Source organism: Erinaceus europaeus, chromosome 17, assembly GCF_950295315.1.
Source record: "Erinaceus europaeus chromosome 17, mEriEur2.1, whole genome shotgun sequence".
Lineage (NCBI taxonomy): Eukaryota > Metazoa > Chordata > Mammalia > Eulipotyphla > Erinaceidae > Erinaceus > Erinaceus europaeus.
Window position 1 is genome coordinate 11,812,536 of NC_080178.1, and position 7,029 is coordinate 11,819,564.

The 7,029-nt window shown below is 43.5% G+C and overlaps 1 long non-coding RNA gene and 8 other non-coding genes across 13 annotated transcripts; all 9 read right to left on the minus strand.

The window, feature by feature from the left end:
- Positions 1–2,602: 2,602 nt before the first annotated feature.
- On the minus strand, positions 2,603–2,793 carry LOC132534102 (U2 spliceosomal RNA). Its single transcript, XR_009545789.1, has one exon. It is a non-coding gene; the product is annotated as a U2 spliceosomal RNA (small nuclear RNA).
- Positions 2,794–4,782: 1,989 nt separating this feature from the next.
- LOC107522701 (uncharacterized) lies at positions 4,783–6,988 on the minus strand. 5 transcript variants are annotated; one of them, XR_009545576.1, is made up of 8 exons: positions 6,478–6,741; positions 6,242–6,289; positions 6,016–6,056; positions 5,867–5,931; positions 5,641–5,672; positions 5,418–5,446; positions 5,095–5,190; positions 4,783–4,860 (listed from the first exon to the last, which is right to left on the minus strand). It is a non-coding gene; the product is annotated as an uncharacterized LOC107522701 (long non-coding RNA). The 5 variants fall into 5 exon arrangements; XR_009545575.1 differs by having other exon boundaries at positions 5,095–5,194; XR_009545574.1 differs by having other exon boundaries at positions 4,783–5,190; positions 6,478–6,738.
- On the minus strand, positions 4,932–5,057 carry LOC132534157 (small nucleolar RNA SNORD22). The gene has a single exon (XR_009545832.1). It is a non-coding gene; the product is annotated as a small nucleolar RNA SNORD22 (small nucleolar RNA).
- On the minus strand, positions 5,288–5,356 carry LOC132534155 (small nucleolar RNA SNORD31). Its single transcript, XR_009545830.1, has one exon. It is a non-coding gene; the product is annotated as a small nucleolar RNA SNORD31 (small nucleolar RNA).
- LOC132534154 (small nucleolar RNA SNORD30) lies at positions 5,514–5,583 on the minus strand. Its single transcript, XR_009545829.1, has one exon. It is a non-coding gene; the product is annotated as a small nucleolar RNA SNORD30 (small nucleolar RNA).
- LOC132534149 (small nucleolar RNA SNORD29) lies at positions 5,755–5,821 on the minus strand. Its single transcript, XR_009545824.1, has one exon. It is a non-coding gene; the product is annotated as a small nucleolar RNA SNORD29 (small nucleolar RNA).
- Positions 6,125–6,195, minus strand: LOC132534150 (small nucleolar RNA SNORD28). Its single transcript, XR_009545825.1, has one exon. It is a non-coding gene; the product is annotated as a small nucleolar RNA SNORD28 (small nucleolar RNA).
- Positions 6,361–6,434, minus strand: LOC132534151 (small nucleolar RNA SNORD27). The gene has a single exon (XR_009545826.1). It is a non-coding gene; the product is annotated as a small nucleolar RNA SNORD27 (small nucleolar RNA).
- Positions 6,617–6,695, minus strand: LOC132534152 (small nucleolar RNA SNORD26). Its single transcript, XR_009545827.1, has one exon. It is a non-coding gene; the product is annotated as a small nucleolar RNA SNORD26 (small nucleolar RNA).
- Positions 6,989–7,029: the final 41 nt, after the last annotated feature.

Below are 7,029 nucleotides of genomic sequence, written 5' to 3' on the forward strand. Positions count from 1 at the left end.
TCTGAAAACAGTGCAGTGGTGGTATATTTAGTTTTTAAATTTAACCAGAGCAGTGTTCTGCTCTGGCTTATGGTGGTGTGGGGGATTGAACCTAGGACTTTGTAGCCTCAGGCATGATAGTCTCTTTGCATAAAGGTTATGCTATGTATATCGTCTCTCCAAAACTTTATCATAACAGTGCTGGCCAGAAATAATCACTTATTTGGATAGCGTGCTGCTTTGTCATGCACACAAACCAGGTTCCAACCCCTATTTGTATTGAAAGAAGGAAGCTTTGGTGCTGTGATATATATATATATATATACATATTTTTTTACCTTCAGGGTTATAGCTGGGGCTTGGTGCCTGCACCATGAACCCACTGTTCCTGGAGGCCAGTTTTTCCCCCTTTGTTGCCCTTGTTGTTATTGCTGTCATTATTGTTGGATAAGACAGAGAGGAGGGGAAGACATAGAGGGGGAGAGACAGACACCTGCAGACCTGCTTTACCGCTTGTGAAGTGACCCCAATGCAGGTAGGAAGCCGGGGGCTCGAACTGGGATCCCTATGCTTGTCCTTGTGCTTTGTGCCATATGTGCTTAACCTGCTGCGCTACCATCCAGTCCCCGTAATGTGGTATTTTTCATTTTTTCTCTTTCTCTCTCTTTGCCTGTCTGCTTCTGTCTAATAAATAAATAAGCACATATAAAAAAAATCAGGTAGGGGTAGAATGCATAATTATTATGCAAAGAGACTCTAATTTCTGAGGCTCCAAGATTCCAGGTTCAATTCCCTGCACCACCATAAACCAGAGCTGACTAGTGCTGTTAATAATAATAATAATAATAATAATAGTAATAAATAAGTAAAGTTAGGGTGCCAGAAGATGGCTCACTCTGTTGAGCACACACTTAACCATGCAAGGGCCTGGGTTGGAGACCAGGCCACCACATGAGAGCACCATGAATATGGGAGATTTCATGAGTGCAGAAGTGGTACTGTGGTTTCTCCTCCCTCTCTTGTTTTCAGCATCTCTTAATCTCTTTTTGAGATCTCTTACTTCTTTTTTAGTTGTCTCTAATTCATCCTCAATCTTGCTAATTCTGTCTTCAGCCTCATTGATTCTATTCTCTCTGCCCTCTACTGCTTTCTGGAGTTCATCTATTTTGTTGCCCTGCTCTGATATCTCCTCCCTCTCTTATTGTCTGCCTTTCACTTTGGAAAAATAAAAAACGTTTGCTGGGAGCAGTGGGGTTATGCAGACAGGAACCCGTACCAATAATCTGTCAGTAGCTAGGAAAACAGAATCAGAGCATCACTCGGGCATTATGTGATGCTGGGAACTGAGCTCAGGACTTCATACTTGAGAATCCAACATGTTTTTCACATTCCAAGGCCAAAAATTATTTGAGATATATTGGAACTTGGTAATAGTCGATAGAGCTAGTTAATTAATTTCTAAGAAGCACCAAAGCTCCCTGCAGGGCTGCAACCTGGGTTCCACACATGGCGAAGCTGGCCCTGTCAATAAAGCCGTAATAGTATAATAGGGTGGGGATAGGTCGCATAATTGTTATGCAAACAGCTCTCATGCGTGAGGTTCCAAAGTCCCAGGTTCCATCCCCCACAAATAATAATAATAATACTGATAATTCCACCTCAGATGAAACAAAAAGCGTTTAGGGGTCTGGTGGTGGCGGCACACTTGGTTGAGGACCCCATTTCAAGCCCCTGGCCCCCACAGGAGAAAGCAGTTGCAGATATCTCCTCCTTTCCTCTCAGTTTCAATAAGTAACAAAAAAGTAAACATTTTACTTATTTTTTTTTAATTAAAGGGATAGGAGGGAGAACCAGAATATCACTCTGTTACACGTGCTGCTGGGAATCGAATTTAGAATTTCATGCTTGAGAGCCTAACACTTTTTTCACTGCCTGCTGCCACCTCCTGGACCACAATAAAATAACAAAAACTTAAAAATAAATAATGGCTTTTCCTTTTTCTTTTTACCAGAGCGCTGCTCAACTCTGGTGGTGGTACAGGGTATTGAACCTGGAACTTTGCAGCCTCAAGCATGTCTCTTTGCATAACCAGTATGCTTATCTACCCCTGCCCCAATGGCTTTTTATTTATTTGGGAGTAGCACTAGTGTTCAGTCTAGTTTGTGATAGTGCTGGGGATTGAATCCGAGATCCCCAAGCCTCAGACTTTCAAAATTTTAGAATACTCAGTTACTACCAATCTCTGTTGTCCGTTATCCGGGGGGGTAGCACAGTGGGTTAAGTGCAAGGACTCTGGCTCCCAAAGTCCAGTGCAGTCGCCTTACAAGCTGTTAAGTAGGTTTGCAGGTATATCTTTCACGCCTTCCTGCCTTTTTCTCCTCACTACGTTTTTTACTTGTATTATCTAGTTAATATTAACTATAACAATAAAACAAAGGTAACATAAAGAGAATAAATAAGTACGTAAAAAATTAGTTTAGAAATTGTAAAGTTGTAAAAATATGACCATATGTGCTATATAAAACCTAAGCATCAAAACCTCTATAGCATAAAATTAAAACATACTTTGTACATACCTAAGTATACAGACTTGCTCTAACTTTTAACAAACATATTCCCCCGAAGGGGGTGCACCGTTCCTGGAAGTACTGCAATACCAGGTCGATGCGTGAAGTGGACGGAGCAAGCTCCTATTCCAACTCCTAGTTCCAAAAATCCATTTAATATATTGTCCTCGGATAGAGGACGTATCAGATATTAAACTGATAAGAACAGATACTACACTTGATCTTAGCCAAAAGGCCGAGAAGCGATAACTACAGCATACTCAACTACTCAGCCTTACTCTTAACACACCTTTATCGGTAGTGGTGATTTTCATGGACTGATGAAAACCATGAATAAACCATATTTCCATAATAATTTCATCTCACATTTAATTAATAAATATGTCGCTGAGCAAAGTAAGCATATTTTTAAAGTAGACATTAAATATTTTTACTACTTCGCTACCAGTTGACTTTTCACTTGTTTTGCATATTCCCGCCTCTTTGCTTTTTTATTCTGTTGTGATTGGTCCACAACGTGGCGCGTTGTTATTGGCCTCCTTTCCTCCCCGATTGCAGGGTTAATCTGCCAGAGATGAGATGAGAGAGGCTGCGTTCACCTGTCACACACAACCTGTGGGGTCCTTGGTCGCCCGTTCCTGATGGGTGGATATTCGACATACATGCATCTTGGAGTTCTGTGTTAAATGAGGGATTCATTCCCGTTTATGGGGTGGTTGTGTTGACTAAGGATGATGGGGCCCAGCGCCCTCCACAGACTTGACAGGCGCTGTGTTGCTGTTGACCGCCACATACATACCCTTTCCCTCCCACAAATGCACATTTCACTGTGCTTCCAAGCGCTAGGGGTTTGGCATAGGCTCACTATGCATTAAGGAGCATTGCAGACTATCAGAGCATGCACGTATTCAGTTGTTATGTTGTATGTATGTGCACTTATTTCCCCCTCAGAGGACTGCTCAGCTCTGGTTTATGGGTAATATGGGGATTGAAACTGGGACCTTGGAGCCTCAGGCATGAGTCTACATAACCATGATATATTTTATTTATTCATATATTTTAAATTATTTGTTGTTGGATAGACAGCCAGAAATTTGAGAGGAAAGGGGAGGTATTGAGACACCTGCAGCACTGCTTGACTTGTGACTTTCGGGTAGCAGGTAGGCACTCCGGCTTGAACTCCCGCACCTCATCATCATGCCACCTCCCTAGGTTTCCCATCCTTTTTTAGATAACGAATGCTAATGGTATGTGGTATGAGAACCTAGCAACACCTCAGGGATCTTTTTTAATAAGAGAAATTGAGAGGGATGGGAAATAAGAGGCAGAAAGACACCTGCAGGCATGCTTCACCACTTACAAAGCATTGCCCCTGCAGGTGGGGAGCAGGATTTTGAATCTGGGTCGTCTTGCACTGTATTAACCAGGTGTATTACAACCAACCTGGCCCCTTGGTTTTCTTTTTCTATTTATTCCCTTTTGTTGCCCTTGTCTTGTTATAGTTATTGATGTCTGTTAGGAAACTGCCTGTGAAGTGACTCTTGCAGATGGGGAGCTGTGTGGGCTTGAACCGGGATCCTTCAGTGTGCTGCCAATTGCTGTTTTAATGACTGAATGTGCTAGTTTAGCATGTGGACCTCATGCTTGGAGGTCCAAAGACTGATTTACATGCTGGATAGCTAGAAGGAAGCAGATAGGCACCTATAGGTGGGATGCAGAGGCTTGAACTTAGGCATGTAATGTGTAACCAGACACCCCCCCCACTTCTAACATCCTGGGTCTCCCTGTACTTTTGTACTCACCCCCACCCAGGTAGACAATTTTGAAAAACTTATACCAGAGTAGATAGCATATCATGCAAAAGATTCATGCCTGAGGCTCCAACTGAATCCCAGATTCAATCCCTGCACCATAGATGTGAGGGCTGTTTGAGCATGTTTGCAGAACTATCATGTTATTTCCTCTACAACTATACAGTTTCTATCATTGCTGATGAAAACACAGCTGTCCATTTTTAATTGCCTGTCATATTAGGGATGGGGAAGAACACCTGCAAACCTGCCTCACTGATAGATGTTGAAATACAGGCCTGAACCCCTGTTCATGCACTTGGAACATGTACTAAGCTGGAGGAATACCACCTCCTTCCCAAGGTAATACCACTGAAGTCCCACCATAAATGAGTAATGTCCTAGTGCTATTCCAATAAAACCCAAATTAACAAACTCCACACAAGTTAACAATGTCAAAACACATATCTTTATTTAGAACTGCAGACAGGTTGTAAAGAGCCGTGTCCTCCGAGGCTGGATTCCTGTATAAAGAGACAGTGAACCACTTATTAGATGGGAATCACTACTTAATGCATTCAGCAGAGTACAGCTAGTCCCTCAGACAGTTCCTTCTGGAACAAAATTTCCTCTTTTCCCCCAGCCAGTCCCAGTGGGTTCACCTTTGCAGGCTCTGGGTCTAGGACAGGAGGTAAGACATTTGGGTGTTTCGTCACTGGGAAACCGCTCAACATGGTCCATTATGCTCATCAACTCACCTCACTTCCAGACTGAACTCTCCCAACAGGGCAATGGCTGGCAGGTTCCCTCCAATAGAATGGTTGGGAATCGAAGTCACTTTCCAGCATCGGTTCCTGGCTTAAAGATGCACAGACTTCAATCCATGTTCACAGAACTAATATGAAGCAAATTGATTCTACTTCCCATCGTCACTTCATCCCCATGAAAGCTCACAGCTCAGAAAATACCTATCAGTCACAGTGATCAGACTGGGGCGGTAATCAATTCATCACTAGTGAGTGGGAACTAGTGCCAGAGAAACGCCATTGTCATTGTGTCGTATATACTACAGGAAACTTACCTCAAGTCATTCTGGCTGCAGACAAGATGCTGAAACAGACAGGAATGAGTCAGTATTGCTTTTAAACACCCAATCCCACCTCAGCCACCAAACTTTGCACATCAGAATTCCAGTCTCAGCAGTCAAATTATCAGTCGAACGAGATTCTAAGGAAGTCATCATATATGTGCCCCAAAAGACATATGCTTTGTGCAATGCAAGGTATAAATACTTGTGTTCTTACCTCAGAACTAGCATGTTACTTGGCCACATAACCTAGAGCGCAAAAAAAAAAAAAAAAAAAAACCTTAGCTTTTAAGAATTCTTCCCTATTCTCCCCAATTGCTACCTGTGTTCAGTTTCTCAGGTGTTCACTTATTTTCATTGTGTAAATCATAGTGAGCTAGTTTGATTCATCATAGAAACCACATTAATAGCTATCGTTAGGCCAGATAAATCAATTGACTAACCTTTCAACTTGGAATCTTCAGTAGCAAATGGAACTGCTCCTGACACTGGTAAGATTAATGTGTACCTAAGATGAATGAATGAAAAGGGCATTAATAAAAAATATAGGGCCTCAATAGGCAAATTCATGTTAATATGAAAAGACACCTACCATTAAGAGCGATCAGGGTGGGCACCAGGGACCATTAGAACCTGCAAACACAACAAAACAGTCACCTTAAAATGTGGAGGGCGAGACCACCACCTTTTCACTAGCAGACTGCCATCAGAACTCTAACATGCTATTATTGAGCCTCACAGGAGATCAGCAAACAAATTCAAATCATCTGACAGTCCCTTGCCGGGATAGCAGACTGCAGCCTGCCCCGTGCCATTACCTGGATTCATCCTGCGAGGTGGCCCAGTCCCTCAGCAACGGAGAAATCCTGTAAACAGGAGAGGCATTACATGTACGTAGAAACAATTACCCAGAAACTGTTTAAGGCCCCCTTAGTCCACATCTCAGCAGTAAAAACGACATCACCGTTAAATTCAGCCATATGCTTGTCATTTTTATATTCATCATGGAATGGAGGTCCCTCTGTTTTCCAACTGCACGAGCCACTGTACATACCCATAACATCTCATTCTCCAGCTCGCAACGTCTCCGTTCTTCTGAGGTTGACCAGCTCTGAAAAATTAACAGCAGTGCACATTAGCATAGCCTGAGATCGACCGCGCTTGCATAAAAGGGCAACTAGGCAGTGATCGGTGCTACTCAGAAATGTCCTACGGATCTCTCCACTACGCCATCAGAAAGAGAGAGTTCGATTGTGGAAATCATCCCCGCAGCACATCCCATAGGCTTCAGCTTTGGAAAATTCTAGTTAAGCTTCGCGCGCACTTACCACGAAGAGGTGCGGCCGTCCCATTGCTGAGCCTCCCGGGCGCCCCAGACCAGCTCTGCAAGGCAAGGCGACAACACCGCGTCAGCACCCCGCACCTCACTCGTGATGTTGCCCGACAGAACTCCCGCTGTACAAGCCCCGTCTCCTCAGAGTGTCTTATCCTCATGGATCTCGGTACAGGTCTGTGATAAGATCCTCATCACTGAGAGAGGCTGGCACCGCCATTTTGTCCTTCACAAGGTCCCGCAGAGGTTCCCAGACCGCGCAGCCTGGTTCCC